Raw genomic sequence first — 17,172 nt, forward strand, 5'->3', positions numbered from 1 at the left:
TGTATAATTTTGCTTTTACCATTTGTCCTAGAGTTCTGTCTGTCTGTTTTTTGTTTCGTTGTGAAAATGACTATACGACCCATAACAATCTACAGATTCAATGCAATCCCTATCAAACTACCACTGGCATTTTTCACAGAACTAGAACAAAAAATTTCACAATTTGTATGGAAACACAAAAGACCCCGAATAGCCAAAGCAATGTAAGAAAGAAAGAAAAATGGAGCTGGAGGAATCAGGCTCCCAGACTTCAGACTATACTACAAAGCTACAGTAATCAAGACAGTATGGTACTGGCACAAAAACAGACGTATAGATCAATGGAACAGGATAGAAAGCCCAGAGATAAACCCACACACATATGGTCACCTTATCTTTGATAAAAGAGGCAAGAATATATAATGGAAAAAGACAACCTCTTCAATAAGTGGTGCTGGGAAAACTGGACAGCTACATATTAAAGAATGAAATTAGAACACTCCCTAACACCATACACAAAAATAAACTCCAAATGGATTAAAGACCTAAATGTAAGGCCAGGCACTATTAAACTCATAGAGGAAAACACAGGCAGAACACTCTATGACATAAATCACAGCAAGATCCTTTCTGACCCACCTCCTAGGGAAATGGAAATAAATAAAAACAAAAATAGGGGCTTCCCTGGTGGCATAGTGGTTGAGAATCTGCCTGTCAATGCAGGGGACGTGGGTTCGAGCCCTGGTCTGGGAAGATCCCACATGCCGCGGAGCAGCTGGGCCCGTGAGCCACAACTACTGAGCCTGCGCGTCTGGAGCCTGTTCTCCGCAACAAGAGAGGCCGCGATAGTGAGAGGCCCGCGCAACACGATGAAGAGTGGCCCCCGCTCGCCGCAACTAGAGAAAGCCCTCGCACAGAAACGAAGACCCAACACAGCCAAAAATAAATAAATAAATAAAAATTTAAAATAATACAGACATTTAAAAAAAACAAACAAACAAACAAAATAAACAAATGGGACCTAATGAAACTTAAAAGTTTGCACAGCAAAGAAACCATAAACAAGACGAAAAGACAGCCCTCAGAATGGGAGAAAATATTTGCAAATGAAGCAACTGACAAAGGATTAATCTCCAGAATATACAAGGAGCTCATGCAGCTCAATATCAAAAAAACAAACAACCCAATCTTAAAATGGGCAGAAGACCTAAATAGACATTTATCCTAAGAAGATATACAGATTGCCAACAAACACATGAAAGGATGCTCAACATCACTAATTATAAGAGAAATGCAAATCAAAACTACAATGAGGTATCACCTCACACCAGTCAGAATGGCCATCATTAAAAAAATCTAGAAACAATAAATACTGGAGAGGGTGTGGAGAAAAGGGAACCCTCTTGCACTGTTGGTGGGAATATAAAGTGATACGGCCACTAGGGAGAACAGTATGGATGTTCCTTAAAAAACTAAAAATAGAACTACCATATGACCCAGCAATCCCACTACTGGGCATATACCCTGAGAAAACCATAATTCAAAAAGAGTCATGTACCACAATGTTCATTGCAGCTCTATTTACAATAGCCAGGACATGGAAGCAACCTACGTGTCCACTGACAGAAGAATGGATAAAGAAGATGTGGCACATATATACAATGGCATATGACTCAACCGTAAAAAGAAATGAAATTGAGTTATTTGTAGTGAGGTGGATGGACCTAGAGACTGTCATACAGACTGAAGTAAGTCAGAAAGAGAAAAACAAATACCGTATGCTAACACTTATGTATGGGATCTAAAAAAAAAAAAATGGTTCTGAAGATCCTAGGGGCAGGACAGGAATGAAGACGCAGACGTAGAGAATGGACTTGAGCATGGGGAAGGGGAAGGGTAAGCTGGGATGAAGTGAGAGAGAGGCATGGACATATATACACTACCAAATGTAGAATAGATAGCTAGTGGGAAGCAGCCGCATAGCACAGGGGGATCAGGTCGGTGCTTTGTGACCACCTAGAGGGGTGGGGTAGGGAGGGTGGGAGGGAGACGCAACAGGGAGGAGATATGGGGATATATGTATATGTATAGCTGATTCACCTTGTTATAAAGCAGAAACTAACACACCATTGTAAAGCAATTATACTTCAATAAAGATGTTAAAAAAAAAAAAAAGAATGTCCAAGAGAGGTGTGCGTGGTATTGTACCTCTAAAGTATCCTCTTTCCACTGAAATATAGACGTCTCTTTGTACTTCTAATGGAGTAAGTAACAATTTAAATGAATAGAGTGGTTTGGAATCAAACAGTCTAGACTCACACCCAGTTCTGTGACCACAAACGGATCACCTCAACTCCCTGAGCCTCTTTTTGCATTTGTAACATTGTTACGCTTATGTCTGCCTTTCAGGATTTTTTCCAAGGCTGGATTTAGAAAACGTTTGCAAAGTGCTCGGCATGTGAAAACTGCCCTCTAAAGGGTTGCTGATACTATCATTATTGTTGTTGCATTTCTATTATTATTGAAATGCACCCCTTCTCTAAGGGATGGTGTTATATATCTTAATATCAACTCTTGGATAGCACTGAACATATGGGTTATAAAACTCCTCTGGTCCAGACATTTTTAAGAAAGGATTAGGTATGACACCATATTATACAGAAGATGTCAGGAATGTCAGAGACCCGTGATTCAGCCATTCCTCCCCTCCCCCACTGTGTGCTTTAATATTAGCTTTTGCATTAATTCAGAAAGAAGCATCGACAGGGTTTTCTTTTCTGCTGATTTCACTGCAATAGTTGGGTGGAGCCCCTTTGTCTAATCTGCGTGATCTAAGTCATTATTTCTTTTGAATTAGACTAAAGGGGTCACAGATCATAATTAAGAACTTGAAGTTATGCCTGCCATAACTCTGTCACTGTACTTTCTCCAAATAATTTATTTTTTTCCATTAACCAAATGGACTGATTTTTAATCATGTTCCCTAGAAAGTGTGAGATGAACATATCTGAAAGAGAAGAGACGTAAAAGATTTTAATGATATGTACATATACATCTATATGTACACACACATATTGTATGTATGTAAAATGCTTTTTGATACCTTAAATATCATGGAGAACAATCATCCTAAAAATAATGCTTTTAAATTATTTAATGTCATATATTAAATTGTTTAATCAGTACTTATTAATTTTAATTATTGATTACTTTATTATTCATTTATTATTTTATTATTATTAATACTTAATTATTATTAAATTACTTAATGACCTTTTAAGTAACACTAAAAAAGGTAAAAAGTATTTACTAGTGATTGCATTTTAGAAGCAAGCTAAGCATGGTGGGAGAAATGGCTATAGCAGTAAAGAGGAAAACAAAATGATATCCCATTCAATTTTATTTAATTCAACAAGCATTTTCTACAGAGGGTATGTAAATGTAATACTTGGTTTTCAGGTGATTCTAGTCCAGAAGAAGAGACAAAAATATAAACCAGTAAGTTAAAATATGGGTGATAATATCAATCACATAAAGACTTCTGTTGCACTTATAACAAGATAAGAAGCAATTGGGATTAACATATACACACTACTATACATAAAATAAAAAACCAACAAGGACCTACTTTATAGCACAGGGAACTATACTCAATATTATGTAATAACCTATAAGGGAAAAGAATCTGAAAAAGAATAGATATACATATATATGTATATAACTGAATCACTGTGCTGTATACCTGAAACTTACATGATATTATAAATCAACTATACTTCAATAAAAAATTTTTTTAAAAAAGATAAGCAATCGCAGCAGAGAGGGAAGTGGTAAACTCTATGGTGTAGTGGAAGAGAGAAGATTTTAAACTTCCTTGAAGTGTGTGCATTTGACCGGTATAGTAGAGGGACCACTGAAGCATCTTAAGAACTTAAACTTTCTGGGCTTCAACTCAGTCATCTGTAGAATGAAAGAATTCAACCAAATGAGATCTAAGGTTACTATTAGCTTTAAAATATTGTTGCATGAAATAGGAGAGGTGAAGTGGGCAGGTGGTGGCTAATTTAATTCTCACTGAGAGTTGATTAATTCAGTTTAATTCTATTTCTTAGAATTCAAATGTGAATTTCTTAACCCTTCTTTTCTTAATTTATATACAAGTCTCAAAGGCCAAATTAAGACAGAGAACATTTTAATTCAAAGTCTTACCTTAGAATCTACTTAGGATAATGCTAGTAACATGCATGACTTTTGAAGTCAGGCCAAGTTCAGGTCCTAGCTCTGCCATTTACTGGAGGAAAGTCAGTGGGTCTCAAAGTGGCATCCCTGGACCTGCTGCATCACCAGGGAACCTGAGTCACACACATTCTCAGGCCCCAGCCCAGACTTCCTAAATCAGAAACACACAGGGCAGAATCCAGCAATCTATTTTCTAACAAGCCCTCCAGGTGATACTGGCACACACTAGAGTGTGAGAACTACTGATGTATGATATGGACTTGATAACTTACCTTTCCATGCAAGAATGAGAGTAACGCTTAACTTATATAGTGTTTGGCAGGCTTTAATGACATAGTGTTTATTGCTTGGTGGTCAATAGATAGTAAATCTATTTACTATATCAATAACATTACAATAACCATTGTTATTCCCATAAAAAACTGAGGACTATACCTAGGTTTAATACTCATTTGCACTTCTTACAAACATAAAACTGAGTTTGTTAAATACATTATACTTATTTAAAAGGAAGAAGCAAGTGTCTTATTATCCAGAAGTGCTTTCTAGAAAACTCAACGTATTGGGTGATTGTCTGGGTTTCACTTAGTTGGTGTGGAGCAGTCTTTGCATTCATGAATCCCTTTGGCCTGTCACCCTTGGCCGTGGCATAGAGGAAACCGCCAGAAACCAAGTGTACACTCCGGGACAGTGTTCAGTGTTGTCATTTACTAGTTATGACTTGAAGCAAATCCTGGAACTTGAATGACCCTCATTTTTCTCATCTCTAAAACTGGAGTCGTAGTATCTCCCCACTAGGTACTTGTGACAATCTAATGAGTTACATATTGGTTAGAGCGCTTTGTAAAACACACATTGGCTGGCATATCCAAGTTCAAGTTTGGCAGAATTAGATTATTCATTCATTCATTACTTTTAACAAATATTTATTAAACACTTAACAATATGGTAAGCATTGTGCTGGAAAATACTGCACACAGAGAGACAGAACCTGCCTTTGAGTTGAGTGATGGCATAAATATTTGTGACTTTTTCATTCATGAAGCTAATGAGCACAGTATGTAGAAATTAATTTGTTCCAGGAATGCCTTACCTCTTGGGGAAAGCTTCACTTTAAAAGGCTCCAAATTTGATAAGGATGTCATGAAATGACAATTCATAAATATAACTGGGTACAACTTTTCAGGAAATCATTTTGTCAATATGTGTCAGACTTATTTAAATAATATACCCGTTGACCTATTAATTTCACTTCTAGGACCTCAGAACATATTCTAAGGAAATAATCAGGGATGTATCAAACATTTATGTGAAAATGCTTATGATCATTCTGTTTGAATAGTGGAAATAATGCCTAACAACAAGGGAATGATTCAGTGAGTTATGTTAACATGCATGGTGTAATATCATAGATATTTAATACTTAATGAAGTGTTAAAATCCCCACAGTGGAGTATTACCTAAAAATAAAATCATGATAGATACATTCAAAATGATTCTAATTAAAGAATACATATTCAAAGAATAAAGACTTTAAAGGAAGTGGGTAAGTCCTCAAAATGATAGTGAAGAAATGGACCAACATAGATCCTTTGTTGAGTTATTTTATATTTCAGTGAATTTATAAATTTTCTAAAATGAACATATTTTTTCTTCTGTAAGCAAGAGTTCCCTGCACATACTCCCCTCTCACTGGGTATGAGAGAAGCACTGTCTCTTGCCTTCCTTTGCTATCTTTCAAAGGTGCAATCAGAGACTGCCTAAGAGATGTATTACATCTCTAATAAGTGAGTATGTTAAGTTTCAGCAGTGATCATGAAAATGGGAGATATCTCTTTTCATTCAGCAGTTGAGTCAGTAACTCATAGAAGCAGTTGCCCATGTTGACAAATGTCATCTATAAATACAGTAGGCTCCCTCACAGGTGGGCTTCAAGGAAGATAATCCTTTCTTAGGTCTGGAATTAACCTAACCCGTTTTCTACCCCTAACAGCCGTATGGTTTCCTGGTGTTGCAGTGCTATTGGACAGGAGAGTCTGTTAGGAATGTGTCTGAGATCCTTGGGCAACCCTTCAGGAGGATTATTTAGACCCAAAAGGACAGAATAATGACACCTTTTAACACAGTGGCTCAACTTAAACACATTAATTCTCCTAGGTTTTGGGGTGGGTTTAGTGAAAGCTCACTTGCAAAAGTACTGAAAGTTTCAAAAAAAAAAAAAAAAACAGAGACTTTAATAAAAAGCGGTATTTAGCAAATATCAATCCAGCAAACTGGCCTTATTTCTGTATTTGCTGAGGTTCATCTGGTGTTAACTCTTGAAATATTTATTTTTAGGCAATGGAGCATAATGGAATAACCCTAGTTTTTGAGTGAGAAAAGATTCTGCTTTGAATCTTGTCTCTCTCATACAAGATCTTTGACAAGTTACTTATTCTTGTCTCTCAATCCACCATGAGTAAAATGGGAATACAAATGCCTATCTCACAGAGTAATTTTGAGAATAGACTATTAATTAAGGGTATATATATGCTGAGTGCCTGGCACAGTGTAGCACATTCTAGTTACTAAACTTGTAGCTGTTAACATTTTGTTTTTATTGTAAGAAAAGCTCCCAGATATATTGCTTTTCTACCTTCTAGAGGTTGGTAAATACTTGCATCATTATAATGAGACTAAACACCAACTGAGGTACAACTGATAATTAGCAAGGATTTCCTTCCTACATGCCATCCCTGTTCTGTGTCATCTTGAACAGTTCACGTTTCTCTGTAAATTTCAAATGCCCAATTTATTTGTATCCCCCTTCCCGAAAATGCCTCTCCGCATATTCTTCAGCACATCTCGGGATTTTTGTTGTCTTATTGTCCTATAGAAAACATCAGCCAGAAGAAGGGAAACCAAGACCTTCAATAAACCTTTGGTACTTGTGACACTGATTTTGAAAATATCTCAGCAGTCTCTGCCTTTTCTAACATCACATACTTCTTCCCCAATACATCATTTATGAACACACACTAGCATAATATAATATTTTCAGCTGCCATTCAGGGGAACATGAAGCTGTAAATATGAGTCGCAGGTTGAATTCCAGTAAACAACTTGCCCACAAATTGTTCCAGGAAATAATTTGTCTCCATTTGGAAGCTCAAGGAATTTATGTACAGGGTCCTGGATGCATTTGAAAAGAAAGCATTCTAAAGCACTTATCCCTTGAAATAAAAAGTGTAGACCAATATATTAGTTTTTCAAAATCCATTTTTATGGACATCATCTGATTCATTCTTTGCCCTTCAGACATACAAACAGCCTTGTTTGGGGAGCTGGGCTGGTTTTGGCTGTAGCACTGAGCCCTGGGTTTGCAGTGGATGGAGAACAGGACTCACCTTCACGTAGCTAATGAGACTGATTTTCACTCGAGGCCACTATTTTAGGTCCCACCCATTTGTGAAACCGACTCAAATGTTCGCTTTGATACAAAGCTTTGGCTTAAAAAAAAAAAAATCGGCTCTTTTGGCCCTGCACGGATGATAAAAGTTTCAGCTTTTATTTGTTTCTCAAAGGCCACAGTTCTGTGATGTTGGACCTGGTTTTCCTTTTCTGACCTCTTTGCCAGAAGTCAAAATATTTTATCACCAAGTTCCTAGGACAGTAATGATGATAGTAACATTCACAGCAAATTTTACAGGCTCCACACTGCTTTTGCAGATGGTCTGTCATAGTTTTTGCAATAATTTCCCCACATTGCCCACTCAAGAGCATGGTGTGACAAACTTTTTTTTTTTTTAACCTGTAATTTATCTTGTACAAAGTGCTATGAAGTGGCTGAGTGAGACCACATACACATGAAGAAGGGGTCATTCTTCACTGGAGCTCTATTTGCTATAAGTAGTTGACAAACTATTTTTTGTTCTTTGAGTAGATGATTTTCATTGGTTTTCACTACTTGAAAGTCACAAGAACCAAATATGTTTAAAAGTAAAGTCTGTGCAACCAGTATAATATGAGGTTATTCATGGATAGACTTCAACTCACCTTGCACAAATAAAACCTGAGTATTTTTTGTTCTCACATAGTATTATAGCTTGTTGGATTAATTTTCTGACAGATTCAAACTCATGTATTTCTTTGAAATGCATTACAGATTTTCCTCCATTACCCACATTTCAAAAATTATTTATGCTCTACCACTGCTGGCTCTCAAAGACATTGTTACAAGGAGAGAAATGCAGAATTATTGCAAAACATAGCTCCAGGAAAGCCCTTATGCTTGTCAGTTGATAACATATATTACACTTTCGTATATTCATCTGGTAAGGATTTAGATAGCCCTGACTTAGACAAAGTATTGTGTCTTTTTTGCAAAAGTGCTTCAAATCCAAACATTTCATACATACTTCTGGTAGCTCTGTAGTAATGAAGGGTTATCACAGGTTTCTGTTTCTAAGCCAAGTATGGGAGAGATTAGGTATGTTTGAATCACTTTAAGTTTACAGTCTGGTAAGTTCAGTGAGAACAGCTAACATGACCAGTTCCATTTTACGATGGTAAAAGGGAAGCACCCTTGCTGTGTCTACTGCTCTTATAAGTGGTTGACAGTGGTCTCAAGTATCCTTATACATTCTGAGTGCCAGAGGATGGCCAGAGAACAGGCTTTGGCTCTGGACAGATTTGGGTTGGAATTCTTGGTTTGTCACACTGAAGCCCAATTTCCCCATCTTTTCAATGTAGTGTTGTTCAGTTTCAATGAAATACTGTATATGCAGACCTGATGCATAATGCTTGCCGAAAAAGGTATTGCTTAATAAATGGTAGATTTTTCTTTCCTGAGAATTCCCAAGGAAATTGTTAGTGTTAGCTCTAGGGTGAAGATGAGAAAGTCATGTGTATGTGTGAGGGAACAGCATTGTGAACGGAAGGAGAGTGAGTCTTGAGTGGCACCTGCTGAGCTGGGTCACTGGTTTCTAGAAGGTACCATACTCCCCCCTCCCCAACCAAGTATGAAAGCTCCCTGTCTCTGGTCCCCCGAGTACCACTGTTGGTAGTTATTGATAAATTCTATTGGTGTAACGCGATAGCAGTCAATCTTCCCTTTTGTCAACCAGAAAAACAAAGTGTGAACTATGTTTCCATGCCCAATCATGTTTAAACTTCAGATGAAAGGAATCAAACTGTAATAGCTCAATTCATAGAATTCGCTGTGGTGTGATGAGAATTCACCTACTCTAGCAGGAACACTGATCTATCTCTCATTAGATCCAGGGAGCTCTGAAAATTGACATCTCATTATTGATCTTAAGACTTAAAAGAAATCCTTTAATTTTCAAGGAAAAAAATACGTTATGAAAGTTTTAAGTTTTATTTGCAGCCTGGGGGGTCCTGGTTGTCCTCTTCCTTAGCAGTCAGCAGTTGATGCTCATTATTATGGAAAATTGCACTCATAAGTGCAGTGTGATGTGGTGTACTGGGATGGCGTTCTGCATCAGTGTGGGTGAAATCGTTTAAAAAAAGAATTATTAAAGCACATTTTTTTTGGATGTTCATTGTAAAGGGATGTAACACTTTCCCTTTTAAATTAAAAGCGCATTTTAGAAGAATAGAATATAACTTTCTGTCTTGATGGAATGTAATGTAAAAGAGATAGAAGTTTTCTTTATTGTCTTGAGACCACTGACATATATAAACTTTTCAAATTGAGTAATTTGGAAAGATAGATACAATAAAATGACAAATTTCCTTGCATTTTGCTATAGTGCAGGACTTCTTTATACCTTTCAGTTCAATTTCAAAAACCAGGTCTTTTAAGACAACTTACACTGGATGGAAACTCTGGGTCACTTTTTGTTTCATGGGTGAAGATCCTATATAGTAAGGATGTTTGTATTAGATAACAATTCTATCAAATATAGCTATCAAATGGTATTTAATTGTTGATACATATCTGTATTCCTTAATAGACTGTGCAGGGATTGCATATTATATATAGTTGTGTATTCTCAGTCCTAAATCGATATTAGGTATTTAATTAATATTCAGTTTAAATAAATATTATGTGCTATTAAAAGGCACTATATATATTAATTAAGAAATCTTTTCATAATTAGGCAGTATTAGCATTTTATTTGATCTATACTCTTAGGGGTGAATTAAGCTGAAATATTTGGTTGAAAATTAAAAAAAATAATATACAAAGTTTTTATTTAGATGACTTTTTTTTTTTGGTTGCGTTGGGTCTTCGTTTCTGTACGAGGGCTTTCTCTAGCTGTGGCAAGCGGGGGCCATTTTTCATCGCGGTGCGCGGGCCTCTCACCATCGCGGCCTCTCTTGTTGCGGAGCACAGGCTCCAGACGCGCAGACTCAGTAGTTGTGGCTCACGGGCCCAGCTGCTCCGCGGCATGTGGGATCTTCCCAGACCAGGGCTCGAACCCGTGTCCCCTGCATTGGCAGGCAGATTCTCAACCACTGCACCACCAGGGAAGCCCTAGATGATTTTAAATATGTTTTTAAATTCTCTGCTTAGTATTTTAGGAGTGAAATAAAGAAAGCATGGTAAATATGGACTATCTGTAGAATATTCTGATAATGCTATCAGATAAGAATTTAAAATGTAGTGAGAAAAACACAGTCTGGAAAGCAAATGTATGTACATCATGATTATAAATCTGAGTTCCTGATTTTTCTCTTCATTGGTTGGTTGGAAATTATATAGAAAATGTGAAAGATTATCTGTGGTCTATTTTTAAACCAGAAGCAGCTGTACCAAGTGAAAACTTAGAATACTAATTTCAGTTGGAAGCTGGCCCTGCCTAATTAGGAGCATTTTCTGAGGTTTGAAACTTTTCTTCCAGTTTATGCTGTAATGAATAAGAAGAGCTATGATTTTTATTGCAAATTCTACTCTTTGTTGAAACAAACACACAAATGGGGTATTAGGCAGACAGGATTGATCTGGGACTTTCAGTTCTGATTTGATCCAGTTCTAATAAATACAGTCGGAAGGTCATTCATTAAAAGCTTTTTCTTACAGATTTTTAAGGTTTATTTTCTTCATTCTTAAAGCACAAATTTATTAACCAAATTAAAATGGTGGGTCAGATTATATTCTAGAAACAATAACACCCTAAATATTTTCTTTGTTTCACTTTAAGGTCATTATATAGGTGTTTTGTATTTTGGGAAAGATAGATTTCAAATTTTACATCAAATATATGGTACTTTGAATATACTGTGTGTGTTAATAGTAGCTCATTAATTTTGACAAATATAATAAGAATTAAAAGAATATTATCCTTATAGTTTCTTAAGATGATTTGCTGAAAAAAGATATGAAGCATCAGGCTTGTGATATACACCTAATAAAACAGAAAATATTCTGTCTAACAGACCTGAGGAATAATAACTATTGAACATTTAGTGTTACCAGTGCTTCTGTTTTCTGTGACACCAGTGTTTACCAGTATATTTGAGGCTTCTAGTTACCTACTCAGTGGCCATTTTCATCTTTTAAAATTGTAACAGATTCCCAGGCTTCCCTGGTGGCGCAGTGGTTAAGAATCCGCCTGCCAATGCAGGGAACACAGGTTCAAGCCCTGGTCCGGGAAGATCCCACCTGTCGTGGAGCAACTAAGCCCGTGCGCCACAACTACTGAGCCCGCACTCTAGAGCCCATGAGCCACAACTACTGAGCTCACATGCCACAACTACTGAAGCCCGCGTGCCTAGAGCGCATGCTCTGCAACAAGAGAAGCCACCGCAATGAGAAGCCCGCGCACAGCAATGAAGAGTAGTCCCCGCTCACCGCAACTAGAGAAAGCCCTCACGCAGCAACAGACCCAAAGCAGCCAAAATAAATTTTAAAAATATATGTAATAATAAAATAAAATAGTAACAGATTCCTGACTTTTCCAGGGAAGAATGTGTTCAGCTAAAACACCATGTTTTTCATCTTCCTAATAGCTAGAGGTGGCCAATTACATGCTAATAGAAATTATTGGGTGATTCTAAGGCTTTTTAATAAAAAAAATCAGATAGCTGGAATATTTTGTTTTCCTCCTCACTAATAAGGAACAACCTGACATTATGTGCCTCCTGATATGATTTAATATGAAATACGCAAAATCGCCTTTGAAATTTTTTTGCCAGAAAAGTTTTCTTGAATCCAACCAAGTCTCTAGACCTAAGTACAAGTTTACTGGAAGCCATTATTTTTAAAAATGAAAAAGCTTCTCTTTCAGAAGGTAGAAAGTCTCGGAGAGTGAATGTTTTCCTCTGATCTTCACAATTAGAGCATGGTAGAGCCTGGATAGGAGTCTGGCTTGGATTCTTTGTGCTACTTGGAATTGCTATATCTGGATGGCAAAACTGTGGACTTGTTTTTATGTGATACAGGAATAAACGTCTATAAGGCACTATATTTTGGAGTTTCCATTATATGAAATTGAAATGGATGTGAGCTGAAAGTTCGGGAATCTGAATCATAATTTATTTAAATCAGCAAAAATCATGATAACATTCTCTGCCACACTGACCAAACCCTGGTCTCTGTATCAGTGAGGCAAAGCCATGGCAAGAATAGAGTCAGTGAATAAATCTACTCATACATATTTAAAACAGAACAGTCCAAAAATAGTGCAGGTTTGTATATTGATCACATAATCAAAAAACCTAAGGAGCATCACACAAAAATAAAATATAATGAAAAATAAGTAGCTAAATATCCTTGAGAACATAAAATCTTAGAAATGTGAAAGAAACAAAAAGATCTTTAGTCCAACCTTCTCTTCCTACAAACGTGAAGACTGTTTCCAGGAAGTGGAGTGACTTCCCCAAAGTTATACAGCTTGTTTAGTAGCATAGTTGGGACTAAAGCTCAAGCCTTTGCATTCTCAACACTCTTCTCTTTCCACTACCAGGTGTAAACAAGGGAAGGAGTGAACAAATCCTCAAGGAGAAGAATCCACTTTAGAAGTTTCATTCAACAAGAGAAATAAAAAAGTATTATATATACATTTTGAAAAAATAATATGAATTTTTTAGTTAAGGGTGTATGCAAAAACTTGAAAAATTTAATTTAACATCTTTTATAATTTTATAATCAAAACTACAATGAAGCATCACCTCACATCAGTCAGAATGGCCATCGTTAAAAAGTCTACAAATATAAATGATGGAGAAAATGTGGAGAAAAAAGACCCCTCCTTCACTGTTGGTGTGAATGTATATTGACACAGCCACTATGGAGAACAGTATGGAGGGTCCTTAAAAAACTAAATATAGAGTTACCATATGATACTGCAATCTCACTCATTGGCATATATCCAGAGAAAACTCTAATTCAGAAAGATATGTGGGCCCCAATGTTCATATCACTATTTACAATAGCCAAGACATGGAAGCAATGTAAGTGTCCGTTGATAGATTAATGGATGAAGAAGATACATATATGCAATGAAATATTACTCAGCCATAAAAAAGAATGAAATAATGTCATTTGCAGCAACATGGATGTACCTGGAAATTATCATACTAAGTGAAGTAAGTCAGAAAGAGAAAGACAAGTATCATATCACTTATATGTGGAATATAAAAAATGACGCAGATTAACTTATTTACAAAACAAATAGACTCACAGACATAGAAAACAAGCTTATGGTTACCAAAGAGGATCGGGGTAGGGGGGATAGAGAAATTAGGAGTTTGGGATTAACATATACACACTACTATATATAATATAGATAAACAACAAGGACCTACTGTATAGCACAGGGAACTATACCCAATATCTTGTAATAACATATAATGGGAAAGAATCTGAAAGAGAATATATATATGTATAACTGAATCACTTTGCTGTACCCTTGAAACTAACACAACATTGTAAATTAACTATACTTTGATAAAAAATCATAAAAATCTTTTATAATTTAAATAATTTAAAATTCTTTTAATTTACATGCAAAGATTTCCTAAATGATTATTCCTTAACATTTTAAAATAGAATATCTAATGCTTAGGAGCTTAAGGTTTCGAATCAGAGAGACTTGGATTTGCATTCTTGCAAATTCTCTCCCTAAACCCCAATCTCATCAGTCAAACTAAAAAATAATAACACCAGCCTTGTGGGTTGTGGATAGGGTTTTGTTTATAAATTGAATGTTTGCAAAGCGCTTTCTATAGGGCCTGGCACATAGGTATAACTAGAGAATGCTAACACATTGTTATTATTATTATTACCATTATTATTACTGTTATTGTTACCTGTATATTATCAAGCCATGTATTCCAAGAGGTTGTTCCAGTACAGAATGTCACAGTGTTACGACGTCCTCAGCCATGATGATTGGGAAAAACTGTGTCTGAAGTCTTCCTGTTGTTTTTTCCTAACATTTAATGACTTGTAACAATGCCCTCAATGATGTGGAGCTACCATCCTTGTCCAAGGTTTGTTTTTACTTTAGTTAACTCCATTAACTGTATAATGCCTTTACAGTAAATATCATGATATATTTTTTTCTCTGACCAAGAAATACATGGGTGCTTTCATCCTTCATTTTCATATACAGTTGGGCCTCCATATCCTCGGGTTCTGTATCTGTGGATTCAACCAACTGAAGATGGGAAATATTAAAAAAAATTCTAGAAAATTCCAAAAGCAAAACTTGAATTTGCCACGTGCAGGCAACTATTTACATAGCATTGGCATTGTATTAGGTATTATAAGTAATCTAAAGATGATTTAAAGTATATGGGAGGGTGTGCATAGGTTATATGTAAATAAAATGACCATTTTATATAAAGGACTTGAGCATGCCTGGATTTTGGCGTCTGAAGGGGTCTGGAACCAATCCCTCTGCAGGTACCGGGGGAAACTGTATTCTGTTTAGTACATTTGGAAACCTCAGAGTCAAGAGATTTACGTAGTCAAATGGCATCAATGTGGAGACAATCAACTTGTCAAACTTTTTATTTCAAACACTTTGGAAAAAATCTTCAGGTGAAAGATGCTACATAAGTGCTGAATTTCAGGCCACGTGACACTGAAGAGTTAAATGTGAATATTACCTCTATGGAAAGGGATCAGAACTTTATGCAAATAGTACTGTTTCGGCAATAGGAATATTCAGTGTAAATAAGGAAGCAGGGAAAAATGTTATAGTTTAGTAGATTCTTTTTGGGGTAGGGCAGATTGCCATGTTACGTCTTTTCTATTTTTAACTGGAACGTGACAAGAGGTTTTCAATGTTTATACTAGTTCAATCCTAAATGGTTCTCTAGTCAGAATGGCCAATTGTGACAAATTGTACTCAATTACATGACTAGCCGCCAGAGACTGAGCTAAATTGGATTTGTTATTGGAAGCCAGCGTCAGTGCCTTGGTAAGCCAAACGGTTCTTCAAATTTTTGACGGACTACGATGGCTTTATTTTTTGCTGTATTTTATGCTCTCTCTCTCTCTCTCTCTCTATATATATATATAAATATACTTGTTTGCTGGTAGAATGGTAAAAATAATGCACATAGGGATGTCATTAATTTCAATGTGAGTTTAGATGGTCTGGAATTTGACGTTTACTAATCCAGATCAATGCAGTGGCACCCCAGGAAACGTGTCATGAAACTAATACCAGTGAGTAAACCTGATACCTAAAGCCACTCCTCTTGGAGCATTGGTTCTTCCTGAGTATTATATTTGGCCAAAATCTGATGTGATCCTTCTCTACAATAAAAAGTGAATGTGTGGCCAGAATATTTAAAGATGTATATAAGAATGAAGCTACCTTTGTGGTAGATGTTTAAATTATTCTTCTTGAGGAAGAATATTTCCATAATATACCAGAACCAAAAGACTAAGTTTAAATGAGTTGGATGGACTTTTGATTTATTACCTTTGTCTCTGTGAGCAAATTTGTTCTTCTATGTGGGAAACCTAGATGAGGCAGACTTGGAGGCAGGTTTCCATTTAATACGAAGTTCATCCAAATCTTGCTAGCTCTGAGAGAGGCCATTGTGTGGCTCTTTTCCTTTAGCTTTCTGCCGATTTACAATCCAGATTCTGTGATCCTTCTTTTCCTTCCCAGGTCTGAGATTTGAGTTTTGTTTTAAAGGTCATTGCTTGTTTATATAATCCTCTGTTATTTCTTAGTACTTTTTATAGCAAAGATGTTTAAAATTATTAATTACTGAATTTCATATTCTGTAATTAGCTTAGCTTTGTATATTTTGTCAAAATATGACATTATTTAACTTGCTTTGAATTTTTTTCTCACTTAAAATAGTTTTGTCTCATTTAAAAAGTAGTATTAATGCAATATGTTTTTATAAAAATTTTATAAATCATACAATTCTAAAGAAGAAAGGAAATATCCAAAATAAAATACCCAGAGATAAATCATGGTTTGATGTATTTTTAGTTATTTTTTCTTACTATTTATTACATACACACACGTGCACAGACACACACATATATATTTGTTTCACACTAAAATAGAGATCATACTGCATAAACAGGTGTCTTGTGTCTGTTGTTTCATTTTGTATCATAAACAATATTGTATTATAAATACAATTCCACATTTTTTAAATTATTTCTTGAAAACACAATTTTTAGTTGCTGCATTTAAGTTTTAATTTACATTTTCCTCTAGAATCTAAGGCAGCACTGTATCAAGTAAAAGAGCTAAAGTGAGTTTTCTATCAGTTCAACAACTTGTTACCACAGACACTTGTTGGCTATTTACTGATTCTATCCAGTTGCTTTGTGAGCCAATCCATAAATATTAATATTTCAAAGATATGCTAAATAATTAACTAAGGGTGTAGTTTCTAAGAGAACATTTGATGATTTATAAATTAATACATGCACTATAACTGAATATACAGATTTGTGGATTTTTGATAAATGACTCCTATTGGTTAAACTCATTCTTTCTGAAACAGATGTTTCCTGAATGCCAG

Source organism: Balaenoptera borealis (assembly GCF_965194805.1).
Source record: "Balaenoptera borealis genome assembly, chromosome: 9".
Classification (NCBI taxonomy): domain Eukaryota; kingdom Metazoa; phylum Chordata; class Mammalia; order Artiodactyla; family Balaenopteridae; genus Balaenoptera; species Balaenoptera borealis.